We start from the raw sequence: 19,091 nt of genomic DNA on the forward strand, positions 1-19,091 counted from the left end.
GGAGTAGAAATATGGTTTTAATTTTGTGCTTTTAATTTTGTCTGCCACCAAGCGACGCAAACGTCAGCACTGAAACAGCAACTTGATGGGTTAGGATCTGACTGAGTGCAACGTTGCCTTTCTGATCCGTGGTCCTAGTACCAGTTTTTCCCCTCCATTTCAGGCACGAATGCCATGAGGGGACATCTCGGCAGCCACGCACGCTCCTGGTGCAGATCACAGCGTGCAGCATGCGGAGCTGTGACAGACTGCCCCGGCCCTCCGAGCAGAACCTGTCTCCTCGAGCTCTGCCTCTGTTGCCTGCACAAGCTAATTTCTATCTGGTGGCAATGCTGAGCTGTTCAAAATCACCCAGCTGCTGTAGCTACAGCCTTGCCCGTGGCTTCCTTCTGGGAAAGAGCTTGCTTTTTACTTAAAGCTTATGAGGCGAAGCTGGCTGATTGTTAACAACTGCAACGGCTGCGTTAGCTCTTGCTAAAGGACACAGCAGGATGTGGCTGTTCCCGTTGGCAAAAGGCTCTCACCTCTGCCTCCATCTCCAGGCAGAAGGGGGCTGGCAGGGGCCCAGCAGCTCCTGGGGAGGGGGCTGCTCTCTGCCTTCTGCAGTGGTGGGAGCAGAAAGCTGCAGATCAGCTCCCTTTTGTGACCACGAGACTTTGGGGGAGAAAGTGACTTTTATAGAAATAAAGGAGACTTCCTTTTGGGTCAAGTGCTCTGGAAATGGATGGTTTTGAGATAAAAGCCTTTTTACTCAGGTAACGCAGATTCACATTGCCTAAAGGGAAGTCTGCCTTGTGCAGGGGTATTTTTCCCTCTGGAGGCATTGCGATTGCTTTTGAAGATGGGTTTTCAGCGTACAAAGGAGAAGAAAGCCAAGAGGAAGAAAGCTTTTAGAAATACCAGGGGTGCCAGTGGTCTGTTTCAATTTGTCAGCATGTCTCTCTCGCTCGTAACGCCACTGTTGGGTGCAGGGATTGTTCCTCATCTTTCCTTCGTGCCTTGCTCCTTCCCTCTGGCATCTCGATCAATCGAGCCTGGGCTTCTTTTTTCCTTTCCAGGCCAATCTTTTGCATCTCGGGTTGCTCGGCAGACAGGTGCTGTGCTGTGTTGGGTGGGGATTGCCCCTGCTGACCTCAGCCTGCTGTGTTGGAGCTGTACCCAGGGCAGGAGGACCCCTGGGTGAGCACCCCTCTGAAAGAGGTATGAAACGGACTCTTTTCCCAACAGTTTGATCTGAGGAATCTCTTGAAAGCATGCCTTGCCCCATAGACTCGGGGTCCACGAGGGTGTTCTGGCTTTGCTAAGACTTCTGGAAGCATCAGATTCTCACTTGTGCTAGCTTCTCCTGCCTTGCCCTGGAGGGATGAGATGTCTGCAGGACTCTCCTCTGCTGCTGCTTAGTGTGAAATGCTGTAAAACCCAGGCATTGATTTCTCAATCAAAGGTGTCTGTTTGCTCCTCAGTCTGTGGCTTTAATGCCTGCAAATACATCTTTCGCTCCCTAACGGTTTGCTTTAAGATTCTGAAATTGACTGTTGTGCTTCAGAGATTTGGGAAGTGAGCAGGTTCAATCAAGCCAGTATTATTTGTGCTGGCTCGCAGGGGAGGCTGAGCTGGGCAGAAGCATGGGTCACAGGGTCACTCAGGTCTCAGGAGAGACCTGTGTCTGGCCACGGTGTGGGGCTCCATTGCTTTGCTGGCTCATGGAAAAAGCTGTGGGTCCTCTTGTCCCAGTGACAAACCTGAGTCAGCAGGTCTGTGGTCCGAAGGCTGAAGTTGCAGCCTGACCTATGAACAGACACCAGGAAAACCTGAAGACATTAAAATAAATGAACCTCCACGAAATTTCCATCAGCATTTCTCATATTTCCATAGCAGTTGTGTTTGTTCCCTGTTTTCAGAGTGCTGTGGCTTTGCTGTTCTCAAAGTGTGGTGTGGATGATGCAGGCCTTGCTGAAAGGAAGCTGCTTCTGCGGGAGGAATGCAGCAGCTGAAGGTAGAAAGGATTCCTGCCTCCCGTGGTTGCTCTCCTGCTGCCCTCTGCATGCCACATCATCTGAGGTCCAACTGCTGCCACTGATCAAACCTCGCTTTTCCCATCGCTTGAAGGAGTGACGTGGAAAACCCTTCCCAAAGAGCTGAGAGATGGAGATGCTCACCTGGATGGGAGGGGAGGATGTTAGCAGTAGGAGCAGTGTGCAGCAGAGGAGGAGGGATGCTGAAATGCAGGTGACTCCTGGTGCTGATTGTGTGCAGCAGAGCTGTCTGGGGGGAGGCTGAAGGAAGCGTATTGAGGATGTCTCAGCTATTCAAGTGAGAAATCAAATTAAACCTTGTATCAAATAGTAGAGCTGTTCTGTGCTAGGAGTTATGTCAAATTCATTAAAGGTTTCTACACACCAGTCCCCCCAGGAGTTAGCGAAGAGAAAAAACAATGCTTGTGTCAGGGGGCTGTGTCTTCCTGCTTACCTGGATGTGTTAATGATGTGGGTAGAGGAAGAGAGGATTATCGATTAAACCCTCAAGATGTGTGTGGAGCTGGGACTCCACAGCAGTGCTGTCTGTGAGCCACTGTCAGCAAGCTGGGGTGCAGGTCCATCTGTCTGTGCTGTGTGGTGATGGGTGAGGACTGGGGATGCAAGCTGCAGCAGGCTGGAGGTGTGGAAGGTGCTCTTGTTCCCAGTCCCCTGCTAACAGGTTGGGAGGTGGAGTCACTTGGGTACCCAGCATGTCTCAGAGTGACCTGGGAGAGATGGAAATATCACCACCGTGCAGCAGTATGTGTCCATACTTGTTTCTTATTGGGCATGAGTCTATGCTTGTTCCAGGCAAGAAAAAGCTCTGGACAGCACATTGCTCCCTCCATGGGGACAGATTGTCTGGGGGCTGGATGGAGTACAGGCTTGGCAGGAGAGAGCCTAGAGCTGGGACAAAGCTGGCAGAGCAGTGGCAGAAGAGTCTGCTGGGAACGTGTGATCTGCAGTGTGCTGCAGGACTTCAGCTGCAGGGTGAGCTCTCACAGTGGCACACCACAGGCTCTGCAGGATCCCAGGGGATCAGCTTGGAGCTGCTTCTCACTGGGGTAGCAAGGCAGTCTGGAGAGCTGGCAGCTATGAGGAGGTGAGGAACGCTGAGCTTCATCCCCTGCAAATGCTGAATGCCAAAGTCATCTCTGGCTGATGTGCTGAGGCCTGGGCTCCACTAACACTATCTGATTTACTTTTTTTTTATCATCCCTGATGCGTGTTGTGCTTTGACTTAGACGCACTCAAGTGTGGGTTTGATATTTAAAAGCCATTTTGCAATACTGCTGCTGTGCTGGCAGGAGAAATTAGTCTGACCCTGAGATGTACAAATCCTGTTTTGGAGCAGAGCAACCTGAGACAGGAAGGCTGAGCCTCCTCGGGTGCTGTGCCTGCTGCTAGCTCTGCAGCCACCTCATTGCCATCCCTCCCTTTTCTTTTTGTTAACTTGTAAGAGTTCTTATTTCTTGGCAAATTTAAGATGCTAAACCTCAATTGAGGCAACGTGTATTAATTTCCAAGATGTAATTTGCTTACAGAACATTCCCATTCACAGCAATGAGCGCTGATAATTGCCACGGTTTGCTCTCCAGCCTTGGATTTGGTACAGCTGAGAGCCCATGAAGGTGGCTGCCAGTGCTGGCTCTGAGGTGGGAACATGAGGAGCTCACCTGGGAGCTGACTCTGACCACCTTTGCTTTTGCACAAGCAGTCCTTGTCCTGGGGTTTGGGAGTGAGCCTGGCTGTGCCTGTTCCCTCTTCTGTACTAACCCAGCTGTCCTGTGATGCCTTTTGCTGTCTCTGCCCCCAGCATGATCTGTAGGCATCCTCATCCTGCCCCAGCATCCCTGCAAGGCTGAACAAACTGCCTGTGTGTGTGCACCTGGAGACGGAGCTGCAGAAAATCAATGGGGCCAGGAGAAAATGAGGCAGTACGTGCTTGTCCTTCGAGCTGCCAGCAGAGGGGATGGCATCTTTGCAGTGGGATGGCTCATGGCTATTTCTTTTTTTTTTCTCTGGCACGAGCTGTTGCTCTGAGCTGCAGAGCTGCTGTACTGAAGCTTTCACATGCTGAGCCCTGTGTCCAGTTCTTCCAAAGCACGCTATTCCATTTACCTTTGAGACAGCAGCTCCTCCAGGGTGAGGTGGGCTGTGCAGCAGAGCTGTCCCTGCTCACACTGAAATCCTCAGCTGTCAGCATCTTGGATGAGTTCTTGGAGGGTATCCAGACAAAGACAGGAGAGATTTCAACTGCCACGATCCCCTGTCCTATTTTATCTCATTTCTGACAGCCCATGTCTGCTGAGGCTGGGAAGTGGCGAGGGGAGGAGAGCAGCTTCCTGCATTTGTGGAAGGCAAAGCACCCTTTTCTCTGTCAGCCTGCCTGCTTTCCTGTTTCCTGCAGTACTGACAGACTGTCTCTTGCCTTCCAGACCAGCTGCATCTTCAGGAGGAGCTCCCAGATGGCTCTTTAGGGAGAGAAACCGGAGACTGATCAGTGGCCAAAGGGCCTCTCATCCACTATCAAAGCTTTAGCTGCACCTTATGCTTCCCAACGATGGCTTGGAAAGGGCACAGTGGATCTGCTCTTGTTCCTCTTGCACAGGGCTCAGGGTGAGTGAGTGTGCACAGGAGAGGAGATCCTTGCCTTGGTCAGGCTCTGGAGGAGCTGCTGCAACAGTTGTTCTGAACAATGGATTTTGCGATCACATCCAGTTGAGCTTGATCTGTCGTGCCTGTCTGTAGGCACAGGCAGTGTTCAGTGCTCCCAGGAGCGGGCGGGTGTTCAGGCTGGATTTATTTGCCATCTGGCACGCTGCTGGGCCATTTGTTACCCTTGCTGGAAGGGCCTCTGATGATACAGGGTGGTAGGACTGCAGGGAGTACTGTATGGATGTAGGATGTACTGTAGGGAGATACAGGATGATTTCTGGGAGCTCACGGGCAGCTGAGGAGGGAGCTGTGTGGGTGGGAGCCTAAAAACTGAATTTGGACCGTTGTCTGCCCGTTGGTTCCTCTTGAATGGGAGAGAGGAGGCATTGCTGCGGTCCAGGTACTGGACCAGAAATGTGACCTTGCTTATGCCTGGGCTCAGCGTGCCAGAATAGTCCCCAAGGGCTCCTGCCTTCCTTCCCTGAGCCGGAGCTCCTCCTGGTGTGTCTGGTGGTGCCTCGTGATGTGGTGACCATGGACTGTGAGGAATGACTTCTCTCTGTGGCTGCCCTGTGGGACAGGAATCCAGCCCGAGAGCATCGCCTGGCCTTTGCAGGGCTGATGATCAGCAGTTGAGCTCGGTGCTCCAGAAATTGAAATGCAAATGAAACAGAGAGCTGAGGGGCAAAGGAGCTGCTGGCTTTTTCAATGCTGACCTCCTCTGTCGAGAGGAGAATTGTATTCTGGATGTTGCTTGTGTTCTCCTTCCTGCCTTAGCCTGGGCTGTGCGCTGCCAAGATAAAGGAATGCAATTTCCTTTGCTCGTGTCAAGATCTTATTATGCATTTCCATAAAGCAAACAGGGAGGGGACAGCCCAAGGTCTGGGGAGTCACTGCAGCCACTGCACAGCATGCTAACCCTGGTGGTCCTCGGGGAATGCAGGCTGATCCGCAGCAGGAGCACTGCCTGGCTGCTGGGGACTGCACAGGAGCACAAGTCCCTTGCTCCAGCTTTTCTGCTGCTGGACATATGGGCGGATGGGGAAGCAGATTTCACTGATACAGACGATCCCTTCTTCAGGATAGAAGGAAGTGTCCTTGCTCCTTGTTTAACAGGAAGGGAAGTCAACCATCTCTTCCCCATGGTTGTGCTCTCCGAGTGTGGGTTCTGTTGGGGCTGCAGGTGGCACGTTGAGCTGGCTCAGGGGATGCTGCCCCATCCTTCCAGGTCGCTGAGATGAGCTGAAGGCATTCAGAGGGTCTGCAGTGGCCACCCCCCTGCCCTGCAAGCTGTGAATGAAGTCAGGGAGGATGCAGCAAAGCCAGGAAACCCCCCGTGCTCTTAGGAAAAAGCACTGTCTGGAAACCATCCCACGTGCTGGAGAAGCCTGGCTTTCTGACAGAAGCATGCTTTAGATAAAGTGCTTTTGTTGGCTTGTTAGATCTATTATTCATGCCTTTATGTACATAGCAGACCCAGGGAGACCAGCTGTGGCCTCCAGCCCAGCCCTTAGCGCAAAGGGGGCAGCGGAGATTTGTCCCTGGCAGCAGCAGCAGCGAGCAGCTTCTCATCCTCCTCATCCTCTCCATCTCGGCACTAATCCCATTCAGCCTCCATCCTCCGCTTCCCCCCGCTGAGGCTGCGGGCGTGAGAGGCCGGCTGCATCGTTAGGGCCGAGCAGATTAGCTGTCCCCTCGGGAGCAGCTCGCTCAGCTTGCACGGAGATAACGGGGCCGTGTCCTCCCGGCTGCTGGGCTCCTCGGCAGCTGGTGGAGCTGCGATTAGCCTCAATTTATGCAGGCTGTTAAACAAACACCTGCAAGGTTCAGGGATGGAGAAGCCAAGCTGTTTTTGCGAGCGGCTGGTCGTGTTGTGTTAAAGTGAGAGCTCTGTCCTTCCCTCGCCGTGCTCCTGGAGCTCCCAGCCATCCCCTGCACAACTCACAGTGCTGCGAGCGCTGTGCTGGGTTGAATGCAGCAGGGACAAGCACAGTTGTGTCTTCCAGGGTTGCTGCTGTAGCCAACAAACTTGTTCTGCCTGTATTGCTTTCTGTGCTGTTTGCTTGCCCCTAATCCCCAGCAATGGAGCTGCTGTTATCGTCAGCGATGCGATGGGTAGTGAGGTTGGGGCACCACGATGTCACTGCCTATTGAAGTGCTGGTAAAAGGGCTTAGCGTGGAGAAAAGGAAATCCTGCTCCTCCAGAGACCTTGCTGAAGCATTTTGTCTAATTAACCTCAGAGGTGATGGCTTACAGCAGGGTTGTGTGCCAACAAAGAGCCCCAAAATAGGCTCTATCCGAGCACAGCTCGAAGCCACGTGGCTCACCCTTTGTAAAGCCTGGCGAGACCTGCTGCTGAGTGGGGCCAGAACTGAACACGGCTGAACTATTATTATCTGCCTGGAAGTTGGACTGAAATTGCAGAGGCATTGTTCTGTGTCCTATGTGTATGCACGCGCTCACACCGTGCGCACACAAAGTGCTGCAAAAGAGATCCTGAATCACACCCGTGAGCTCCCAGTTGGGAGAGGATGGTGGATATGCTGCTGAGCAGCTGCTCTTACCAACCCAGTTGTTGCTGCTGGTTCCCTGGGTGGTTTGGAAATGGTGTGGCAGAGCCAGACTCTACAGCAGCTGCAGCAGTGCATCCTCCATGTGCTGGTGTGTGGGAGCTGCGTGGATTTCTTCTTCCCTGGGTGTTTTCTTCAGTTCCTGAGGGGATTCTTTCAGTGAACTTTTCCTGTCTCATTTTTCTCTTTCACAGGTGTCTAAAGAAATCCTGTGTTTCCAGATAAGGATGTGCTGGATTTACACTTGCCTACCACTGTTAATGCATCCTTGTCTGCGTGGTCGTGTGAAGGTGAGATCTGCAGCAGCCACGTCATTTGCTGTTCTTCCTTCCATCCTCTGCCCGTGGTTTCCACGCTGCTCCAAGATGTTCTTCCTACCCTATATTTTTGCAGACACTTTACTAAGTGATTTTCTTTATATGAAGAGGAGAAATGGAGGCAGCTCTGCAATTTACCAGGCATCCCACTGGGGAGCAGTGACTTGGATGGCAGCGGGTTTGGGATTAGGTTTGGAGGAGGAGAGCATCTCCTAGCCACCCTTGCTGCAAGTGGGCTGCAGGGCTGCCCATGTCCTGCAGGACACAAGGAAAGGATCCCTGCACGATCCCTGAACCGTATGTGGTGGAGATCTGCGGGTGGTTTTACCCAAAGAGGGCAGTGCCGTGCCACGTTCCTCCCCAGCTTGTCTCTGTGCAAAGCAAGAAGGGCTCTCTGCAGAGCTCAGTGGGAACAGTGAGCATCAAGGATTTCTGGAGGCAAAAATCACCGTGGCTCACGATGAGGCAGTTGTTTTTCAGAGGTGTAGCAATTACCTCAAAAAAAAAAAAAAAACCCAAAACAACAGAAACAACAACAGGAGAAGGCCTGCCAAATAACTGTCACACTGCTCTGTCTTCGGACAACCTGCTTTTCTCATCTGCTTGGGCAAAAATACGCAGCCGTAGTGCTGCCCAACTTTAAAGCACTTCTATTTGTATTCATGCCGTCTCACTGCAAGGACAGCTGCAAGCTTTCCTCTCCACTGGAGGACATCACCCCCTTAGCTTCCCCGGAGCTGTTGGTCCCCATTTCTTTCTGTAGCAGTTTTCCCATCACCCCCACCCCAGGACTGTTTCTGCAGGGAAACACTGCTGTTTGAAGTTTGGCTTACCCTGGGACCAAGTTAGGGCTGAGCAGCTATTTACCAGCTGGCATGCTGCTGTGAGAAGTGGGGACGGGGCCCTTTCCTCTTTGGGGAGGAGGAGGGGTCCTGCAGGCACTGCTGAGTGCTGTGAGCTGCAGTCATGCTGCACGCTTGCCCTTTGGGGATATCTGGGGTCAGAGAGGCTTTGCTGTCTGTGGGAGGAAAGGCTTCAAACAGCAATGAACCAGCATTGCTATTTCCAGAGAAACAGCTCTTGTCATGCTGGGCAATTGGCTGAAGGAGGTGAACAGAGCTCTGTAGGGGTTAAAAGCTCTAGCTCTGGTTAGGTATATTCACGTGGGTTATTTTCCCTTTCGAAGAAGGCAGATGAAAAAGGCACTGACTCCTTTAAATAGATCTGCACTTCCTCCACCAGTCAGCAGCTCTGTTAAGAGTGCTCGCTGCTCCTTTCTGCCCAGCAAGGACAGCTGCCAGCTTAACTCGCAGAGGGGCTGAAATGAAGAGTGTTTTCCCTCAGCAGCTATCAAGAGGAAGAAGTTTGCTGCTGCTTGCTGGTCTGTATTTATTCTGCTAGCTGAAGCACAGAAGCAGTGGGCATGAGGTGCAGCTGGTGCTTGGAAGGCCTTGGGTTGCTGGAGGGGCACGGAGGGTCCTGGGAGCATCACTTCTGAGCAGGCTCCAGATGGCTGTGAGCATGGTGGCTGGATGTTGGTGCTCACCCTGCACCTCCTGCTGCCTTCGGTGGCTTTCAGCACCAATGTGTGTGAGTGCCACTCGGAGCTGCTGCTCTTGCTTAACGTGGGAAGGCAGGAGCATCTGTCCCCCACTGCTTTCCTATTAGCGGGCTGCTCTAAGGCAAAAAGCCATCTGCCTGCAGAGGTTGGGGTTTGTGATATTTGCTAACCCAGAAAACACTGCTACAGGAAGGCAGTCAGGCATGGAGGACAAGAGATCTTCTTTCTCAGAGTTCACTGAAATAGGAATTTCCTGCAGGTTGCTTTCCCGTTGACCAGAGGGAGATGAGACATGTGGCTCAGCCACACACCCTTCTTTGAGCTGCTGGAGAGTCTCAAAATGGGATGATGGCCCTGTGCTGCTCCTTCCTGGAGCCTCCTCTTCCTCATAAGGTCCCCTACCAGCTAGGGCCTTGTTTTCACAAGCAGCCTCTAGTGCCAGGTTCATGCTGATCTTGCTAAGCACTTTTATTCCCGCAGACATGAGCACGATACAGCTGGTTCAGAAAGGTTTCCACAAAGCACTGTCATTTATTGCAAGCCAGCACTTGCAGAGTAATCCCATACAAGTCATTAGCTGGGCCACTGGAGCTTGCCCTGGGATCTGTCCAGGGAATCCCAGAGCTGCCTGGGGCTGAGCGATACCTGCAGCTCACAGTCCTGCTCAGCCCTGTGCTGAGAGCCTGTCCTGGCCCATGGTGGGGTAGTCCTGGCCCTTTGGTGTGCTTCCTTCCGTGATTTTATCAAATTTCAGCTTTCTCCCATTTGTCAAAATCAGTGCAGGCCAGCTAATGCCCTGATGCATATGGTGCACCCCCCTTTGCCATGCCACATATCTGGTGATATCAAGGCCGAGAGCATCACGTTCTGGATGTTCATGAATTATAAGGGAAACAGCCTTTTTCCTTCATGCCTTGAACATTTTTTCATTCCTTCGTTGTGTTAATTAATATGTTGTTTAAGCTGTATGTCAGTCCCTGCTCTGGCTTGCTGTAGATGAGGGTGTCTTGTCAGTGCTTGGCCTCCTTTTCCCATCAGCTTGAGTGGAGCTGTTACATCTTAGTTCTCCAGCAGCATTTTGATTACCTCTCACAACGTAACACTGTCAATGCAGACTGACCAATACAGCAGTTCAATGAATGTGTTGCTCTTGACAAGCCTTATTTGCCCTGGATAAGTCAGGTAGAATATCTTCAGCTGCAGGTAATAGGCAGTAACATCCTCTCTGTGTGTTATCCGAGGGTTTTTCGGTCTCTCTTTCACTGAAGGGGCATCCTCATCCCCACTGCAGCAGGATACAGAGTCTGAATCAACTCTGAGCAAGGAGGCGGGGAGTCCAGAAACAGCAGATCTGCTCTAAATGAGGCCCTTGCCCTGGGTAATCATCCCATCTTGAGAAGCACAACGTACTATCTCAGGCTTCTTCCCAAGGTGTGTTGGCCAACGTGAATTTGATGTCTAGGAGCTGCCCTGGCAGTGTGTGGGCCATCATCCCCAGTGGGGGACCAGAGATAGCAATCACTGCTAAGTGCCAGCTGATAGCACGTTTTGCTGGCTGCTTTGATGCATTATGTTTTCCACCATCTGTATTTGCACTGTGTTGGAGGCTTGCTTGCCCTGCTAGGGCTGGGCTGCGATCCCTCCAGCATTGTGAGCAGCTGAGTGTGATGTTTAGAGGGTGGAGAGGAGATGACAAGCTTTCTTGCAGCCGTAGCTTTGCTATGCCGATGCCTTGTCTCCCCATAGTTGCTCATTTCTCCAAATATAGCTGCTCTCAGTGAACTCTTAGCAGCTGTCAATCTGTTCCTGAGGTGGTGTGCAGTTCTGAGCTCCCTGCTGTGGTTGGGATGGTCCTTGTGCTGACGCTGCTGACTGCTCCCTGCTCTGGTACTTGGTCTGCTGTGCTTTTTTAGCCTGCAAAGCCTCCTTCCCAAACGCTCCCGCTGCAGGAGCCAAAGCAAGCTCTGCTCTGGCAGAAAGAAACCTGCAGGACTGGATCCTCTCCACTCAGCCACTGCTGCCCTGGATGGTGTTTGTTGGCAGGCATGGCTCTCATTGCTCCTGCTTACCTTGTGCTGTCCCAGGGGGAACCAGATTCACACGATGGTTTTGGAGATAGGTCAGGGCATGTGTCTTAGGCAGAACTAAAGGAACTGGAAACCTGAGCTTTGTTTGCATGCACGTTGTTCCTGGCTTCGGCAGGGATGAGCCCTGGCTCCGTGCAGCTGCTGTGACTGGTTTACTGGGCACAGCATGAGTTCCCTCCTCCTTGAAGAACAACCACTGTTTTTTGAGGCCGTGACAGCCAGCAGAGGTAGATTCATGCCTCCTGAGAGCAGGAAGCTTTTTATGTTTGCCTCCCATCTTGCCAGCTTGGGTGAACAGCTCTGCAGGAGAGCAAGGAGGGGAGCTGCACGCAGTTACCTGCAAACACTGGAGCACGGTCAGAGGTCCCACTATCAGCCACAGCCCAGCTGTACTGAGTGAGCCTGCTCCCAGCATCCTTGGCTCCTGCAGATGCATGTGAACCAGGCTGGCTGTGCTCTCCAGGTGGAGAAGAAAAGGAGCCTTTCATCCGCTGCCACGGAGCAGGCTGGCAGCCAGCTCACACGTGCTCTTTGGTTCCCTCTGCCGCAGCCGGAGCAGAGAGGTGGGGGCTGAGCAGCTGTGCCTGTCCCCAGGGGTCAGCCCAGGGTGGGAGATGTTAGGGGTGGGTTCTGCTGCCTGTGTTAGCAATCAGATTGCTACTGCAGGGTTATCTGCCAGCACTGCCCAGGGGTCGCGGTGTCACACGAGGTCCCTCCTGGAGGCTCTCCCGTGAGCCAGGTGCAAACCAGCTCATTTATCAGGTGCTCTCTGGGCTGTGCACCCTTCCCAGTGTCCTTGGGCATGCGAGCCTGGATGCAGATTCTTGTCCTGCCCTTCACAAGGTGTCCCTCCTTCCTGCATTGACACCCTCATTCCCTGTCGCTGCGGCAGCATCCTCCCTTGTTGCTGTCTCAGCTGTGCTGGCTCTGCCAAGGCTGTGCCTCCCTTCCTCCCTGCCCACCCTGCTGTGCCAGCAAGCCCAAACCCACTCTGCTGGTCGCCTGATTTGTTTTGGTTCATGTTCCAGCTGAGGATAAACTTGTAGATATTTCTGTGCAGCGATAGGATCTCACCAGCCAGCCTTGCTTTAATGTGATCCCAGGCAATCGAGGTGCCCAATTACCTTATCTCCCCTCTGCAGATGTACATCACCCACCTCTCTCACCCTAAAAGCGAGCCAGACTGGGAAGAAACCGCAGAAACTCGGCCTCTGCAGCCCTGCAGGCAAGTTGTGGGGCAGAAAGCAGTGAGTGAGGCTCCCACCCCGCTGCCCGTGTGCTTTTGCTGCACAAGGTTCCCTTCCTTCTGCTCACAGCTCTGTGCTGCAATGGGGTGGCTGGGATGGCTGCGTCACAGCTGACTCACACTGCTGCTATGGTGGGAGCCCCACACACTGGTTCCCCCCCAGCTCCTGGTGGTACCCATTTTCTCTGTGTCTTTGCAGTTCAGCACTCCCTGAGGTGGACCTGAGATCACCACGTGCAGGGGTAGCAGGGCTGTGCCTTGTCCCAGCCTTCCCAGCTGCAGCTCTCCTTCCATCACATGAGAATTGCAGCATGTCCCAGTTGGAGAATGAGCGTGGGGTGTACCTGGTTGCCAGAGCAAAGTGGAATCTGTTCCTGCTTCAAATGCACGCGATCCCAAGCTGTGTGCTTTGGGTAAATGCTAAATCCCATGTGATTCGTAAACAGGGGAGATTGATGCTGAAACAAGGCATGGTCACCAAACACCCCGTGCTTCTGCAGCTCTTGGATCTCCTGGAAGCTCTTTGATGCACAGGGAAACGTCCTCAGCCAGGGTGGGCTGGGTCAGCCCTGGGCAAGCGCTCAGGTGTAGGAGTGAGGATTGGTCCATCGAATGGCCAAAAAGCTGTTGGTGGCAGAACAGCCACTGTGAGCTGGCAGTGCAGAAAAATAAGTGGAAAATGGGAAAGGGGGGGGAGGGCTGGGGAGCTGGAAACCAGCAGCTCAACAGCAGTTTATCCAATACAGAGCCTTGAAAACACAGGAATTTTGAAGGGAAGTGAAAAGATGTGATGAGAAACTGCGCAGGAATTTCTAGCAGTGAGGAGGAGGAACTGAATTTTAGCATGCTGAGAGGGGGGGAAGAGATGGAAAAAGCTTTTAGCTATAGGAATTGGGAGAGTGGAGTGCGTGTTGTTGTAACCTGGATGGGGCTGATGCCATTCCCATGTGATGTGCACGGGCACAGCTCTGCTTCCATTCCTGCAGGGTGGGCAGCTCAGGAGCTCTGGGTCACTCCCACTGCCGGTGCTCAGGTCCTGAGGCAGTGCAGCTGAGCTGCCCACCAGCTCTGTGCTCTGGGAGGATGGTTGATGGAGGTTTGGTGTGGGGTTATGTAATGATTGACCTTGCAGAAATGGGTCTTATTAAAGCACGGAGTCGGCTTAGCTTGCGGGCGACTCAAGCTGCGGTGCAGGAGATGCTATCATTGCTGTTAGGAATTTATACTTGTGTGTAGTTGGGAAGCATTCGACTCCACCTCGTTGTGTCCTGGCTAGAGAAACAGGCCTGGCTCACAGCTGCATCTTTCCCTGGGCCAGGCTGAGCTGTGTGCCAGCACCTGCCTGGCTCGCAGAGCTGCTCTGGGTATGCCTACAGCCGGAGCCATCGTGTCTGTCTGTGGCACAGGAGCCCCGTGTGCAGGAGCTGCAGGGAGGAGAGGCAGCACACTGCAATCCTTCTGAGCAGCACAGATGAACCCACACCTAATTGCTTTTCAAAACTCCCCGTTGCCATGGAGACTCAACAAGCAGGATGCTCTCAAGTGCTTCGCTCCACTCCCAGGTCTTGTGGGGAGCTGTGTGTGTACCTATGTACGTACACCTGCTTTCTTCTAGCTTTCAAAGGTGGCATACGATCCCCTTGGAGCGTGAGCAGAATCCCTTCTGAGCTGGGGAAATGTTTGCTTGAAAGGTCTTGTAAAAAGGTTAAGGAGAGGCCAACAGCCGCTCACCCTGCTGCTGAGCACTTCAGTAGCTAAATTTAGTCCCTTGAGTCATTACTGAGTCAGCAAATTGGGGGCAGGAAATCTTGATTTCTCTTTTCTTCCTTTTTCATCAGTGATGTACCCGAGACGGGCTCCAGACTGGTTTCTGTCTCAATCCAGCACGCTGCCTGCCCGCAGTGCTTTCCCCTGAAGCATCCTCGAGCCTGTCCAGAAAAAGTAAGAGCTCCTTTCCTCTCTTCTGCAGCCACCTGCCCTGACAAGTGGCCTATCCTCAGGGAAGCAGCATCGTTTCCTATCGTTAGTGATGCAGGGCATGGGAAGCTGTGTCCAGTCAGCTTTGTCTCTTGCTGGGTGCACACTGGTCGAGGCCGGTGGCAGCTCATGCATCCCCTGGAGCTGCCTTGAAACCCAATGATGGGTAAAGAAACTCCATCCAGCTGCTCTTCTCTGCATCCAGGAGTGCCTCAGCTCAGCGAATAGCAACAAAAGGGCTCAGGACAAACAAGCACGATGGGCAAATATGAGCAGCATCAAGAGAGCCAGACTAACAGACCTAAGCATGGCGGCCCTGCCTTGTTCAGGCTGGCCTGTCCCTCGCTGCCCTGCTGGCCAAGGGGCGCCCAGCAGAGACGTGGCCTGGCAGGTAGGTGCCTGCAGGCAGCTGGCTCCTCCCATGCATGCTTCAGGGTCACCAGGAGACTGCGAGACCCTGGTCTGGAGTGGATCAGTGGGTTGTCCAGGCAGCTCAGCATTGCCCCTGGAAAGCAAATCCTGGCAGCAGAGCCCCTGTTGCTAGCTGATAGTATCAGTTCGTATTAGATCCCACTGAGTGTATTTTACATAATTTGTTTCCCAGAATGAAGTGTTTTTACAAATGCAGCATTTAATCACCTTTTAAAAAGGAATGAAAAGTCACCTTTCTCCCCAGGGCTAGGAAAAAAAGCTACAGGGGAATCCAGAGAAGTGCTCTCCCCACAGCACTCACTGTGCTGGGAAGCCCAGAAAACCTGGGGTTGGACTGGGAGAACTGGGAGGGTGGAAGAGCCCACGCTGAGAACACTGCTGCCACACTCACTTCAGTTTCTGGTGGAGGCACCCAAAGGCAGGAATTGCTCCTGGTCCTTTGCAGGAGAAGGGGACACCACCAGGCTCTGTTTTGCTGAAGGGATGCTCCCAAGCCACGCTGCTTCTCGGCACCTGGAAATAAATCAGTGTTTGCTGGACGATGAAGGGCAAAGCAAGCAGCAGAGCTCCTTGCCACGCTGTGGCTGCTGAGGATGGATGCTGTGCAGCTGACTGTGCACAGCAGCCTGGGCTGGGCTGTGGGCTGTTGCTCTCATTCTCATTTCTTTATTCACGGCAAGTGAAGGATGAAAAATCAGAGTAATGGCCAAGGAGACGGCATCCACTTGACTTGTCTTGCCCGTGGTGTGGTGATTAATCTGGCTGAGGCATCGCAGTGGAGTGAGACCAGGAGCAGGAGGACGGTGCTGCACCGGCAGCTGCAAGGTGTGCTCCCCCCCTCTGTGCTGTCTTTCATCTTCTTCCAGGGGGAACTCTGCTCCCCATTCTGAGCAGGCCCTGTGCTGGCTGGCAGAGCAGCAGGAGCCCCACTGTAACTAATGAGATGTTTGCTGCTCGCTGTCTGACTCTGCGGTGGGTTCTCGGTGTGCCTGAGCCCTGTGCTGATAAACCAAGCCTCCCAGAGATGGAGCAGCTTCCCTCTGCTTCGGGGCTGCTGGGCTCACTCTTATCTAATAGGATCTTTCCTCTGAGCTCTGCTTAAGCCTCCTGTGTAGCATACCAAGCCGCTGAGTTTTGATCTTACAGAGAAGCGGTGCAGAGAGAGAGCAGTCCTGGCAGTCAGCTGCCCTCCTTTGGGTCAGTGAGATCCCTATTGCAGAGGACACACTCACAGAGGGGGTCTGTGTTTTCCCTGTGGCTCTGGAAGGTGCTGGAGGAGGGAGATTTCCCCCAGCCAAACATTTATCCCCTCCTCTCTGCCCAAGAGCTGAGGACCTCTGTGCAGAGCGCTGTCATAGCTGATAAGGGGACGGACGCCTGTCTCTCCCCTGTTATTTATAATGCTGTAAAAGCCAAGGCAATGTACATCAATAAACACTGTGAAGGGTTTCACACGTGTTAGCTGTGCGTACCTGATGGAGCAGACACTCTTTCAAGACAACGAGCTCCGTGCAGGGAGGCTGCTGTGATTAATGCTGCAGCCTTCAGCTGGCTGCTCCCTCCCTGCTGCAACACCGAGCTGATTTCCCAGGCTGCCCCAAAAACGAGCAATGGGGGACAGAGGGGAAGGAAAGGCTCTGTGCCTCCCATTGGCAGGAGGATGGGCAGAGCACACGAGGAGAAGTTTCTTCTCCAAAAGAGCAGTGATGCACTGACACTTGTGCCTGGGGAGAGGTGGGGTCCCTGCCCTGCAGGTGTTCCAGAGCTGTGGGAATGTGGCACTGAGGGATGTGGGTGGGGTGGGTTGGGGATGAAGGAAATTTGGTTTAGAGACGGTCAGACCCTTTCCTGTAGGCGCCTGCATGTTGCAGGAGACGTCCTCTGCCTCCAGGAGTTACTCTGGGCAGACCCTGCTCTCCTGGGGGATGCTCTCCATTATTGCTCATCGCTGGTCCTGAGGATTTCTTTCTCCCAACACTTGTAGGTGATTGCTTCCTCCTTCTCCTCCGCCTTCCTTTTGTCTCTCTGCAGCACGACAGGTCTGGGAAGGGCCATCTGCTGCTGTGATTAATGGCCCTTTTCTGGAAAAACAACAGAGACAAATGTCCTTCTGAGCGTGGCGAAGAGAAGTGGAGAAGCAAGCTGGCTAATTTTCAGCCATTATTTTGGAACCCAAACTCCTTCACAGTATCAATTTAGCTATTATTTCAAAAACTAATTAATCCTCACTCATGCAGCTCCGAGGGACCAGTGTTTAGATAATTAACAGCCCGTGGATTATGACAAGCCTTGCTCTCGGATCCTGTTACAGCGCTTGCCTTCAAGTACACTCGTGCTGTCGTTCTGCTTACTGACTCCTTTCATCAATCCATCTATTTTTTGACAATTAAGAGCAAATAATTAGCCAGGATGGATTCTGCTTGCTTACTTGCAGCTCAGCTCCGTTTTGGGGGGATTTAAGTGTTCTTCGGTCACATGGGTTTGTAGTGATTTTGTAGCTAATTATGGCCAAGCAGGATAGGTCACTGCCATTACCAGCATCTGGAAAAGGGAGTTCTTATGACACTTGGCAGCTGGAAGACTCCTGTAAGGCTGGGAGAGCACCTGTGGTCCCTGCACCTTCTGCTCACTGAACAAAAGCAGAACAAGGGCCCCAGTCTTCCCCAGTCCCTGAGCTTGCTCTGCTTGGAGCAGCACGAGGGCATCCATCAGCTTGTGCTGGTTTTAAACAGCTGGGCATGAATGCAGACTCACTCCTGGTTTCAGGCAGAAGGAAATCCTTTCTGATAAGATGCTGCCTTTTCAAACATGATAAATCTCTGGATCTCTGCAGGTAGAACTCCCTGGGCTAGCAGTTTGACCCCTAATGAAGTATTTACCAGGAAAGCAACTTGCTCTGCTGCAGGAAACACTGTCCTTTCGCCTCTGTGCAGCTCTCTCTTCTTTTGCAAAGCCTGTGGCTTAAGGAGAGCAACAGAGCAGACAGCAATCCTCTCCCCCCCCTTCCCAATCTCACTCTGTTCCCCCTACAGATGCAGTTTGCCAGAGACCGCGGGGCTCTGTGTCTTGGAGAGCAAAGGGCTCGAAGGAGAGCTGTACACCTGTGCATTTGGGATGCTGTGTCCTCCCAGCAGCACTCAGAGAGGGCAGTGACCTGGGCCCAGGGGAGCAGCGAGGCTGCTGGAAATACCACTCACACTGGGTGTGAGCAATGGAAATAGAGCAAAGGACTCCTGCTGACCCTGGTGTGTGCACCCTGAGGTGGCTGTTCGGGGTGGAGGCCATGTCAGGGTTGAGCTTTTTGGGAAGGTTATGCTCTTTTGTCCAGGTTTTAATGATTGGCCACGATATTCTGTTTCAGCAGGACCAGGCGTCTTCCTCTGCCACGCTGCCCTGACCTTTGCGGTGAGGTTGTGCATGGAGAAACGTGCTGAACCACCCCGTTGCCATGGAAACCGAGGCCAAGAGGGGACCAACCTGCTCCTGCTAATTGCTGTGGCTTCATGACCCCATCCATCCACCCTGCTGCCTCCTCTAAGTCCATCCGAATGCACAACGCTGGCCCCACCGTGCCTCATCCTGCCCCTTGCCACCCAGTGCTGTGAGCAAGATCTGGGGTTCCCCTTTCTCCCCTTTTTTTGCACAACCTGCACGAGATAAGTTAAAATCCGTGGCTCGAGCATCCCTGCAGCCCATCACCCTGAGTGTGCACACCTGCCTGCATGCAGCTCCCTGACCCTGCGTCCCGGGCTGCCCTGGCTTTATCTCGTGCAATTAAATAACTGCAGATAGTGGGCTTAATAAGGCTCTGCTTATGAAAGATTACTGTTTTGTTTTCCAACATGCATAGAATTAGGAGGCAGCCTGAGAAGCAGCGGTGAGCAGGGGAAGGGCTGTGGCTAATTACTGTCCCCTGTGTCCCCAGTGCTGCCACTGCTGCTGCCGGGCCCCTCACTGCTCCCTGCACCTGACTGCATTTTGCTGCTGGTTGTGGCCAATTTGCAGCTCTCAGCTGCTGCTGCTTCTCCCTTCTCCCCCACACCCCCTGCTCCTCTTTGAGTTTATTAATGAAAACCTTATCTGGCGGTGCAGATAATGCCAGAAATAATTAGTGCACACAGAGGGCTGGCAGGCTGCTCTCTGCTCCCACCACCCACACCCTCTCCTCTCCCTGTTTACAGTTTCCTGTGCTGCTTGGGGCTGCTTTTTGGGTTTTTGAGCCGC

General features: G+C 53.0%; 1 long non-coding RNA gene across 1 annotated transcript; it reads left to right on the top strand.

The window, feature by feature from the left end:
- Window positions 1-1,073: 1,073 nt before the first annotated feature.
- On the top strand, window positions 1,074-7,593 carry LOC136050036 (uncharacterized). Its single transcript, XR_010622368.1, has 3 exons — window positions 1,074-1,200; window positions 4,457-4,637; window positions 7,442-7,593. It is a non-coding gene; the product is annotated as an uncharacterized LOC136050036 (long non-coding RNA).
- Window positions 7,594-19,091: the final 11,498 nt, after the last annotated feature.

The sequence above is a fragment of the Cyrtonyx montezumae genome, unplaced genomic scaffold (genome assembly GCF_038088225.1).
Source record: "Cyrtonyx montezumae isolate F1298 unplaced genomic scaffold, pur_monq_1.0 scaffold_23, whole genome shotgun sequence".
Taxonomy (NCBI): Eukaryota; Metazoa; Chordata; class Aves; order Galliformes; family Odontophoridae; genus Cyrtonyx; species Cyrtonyx montezumae.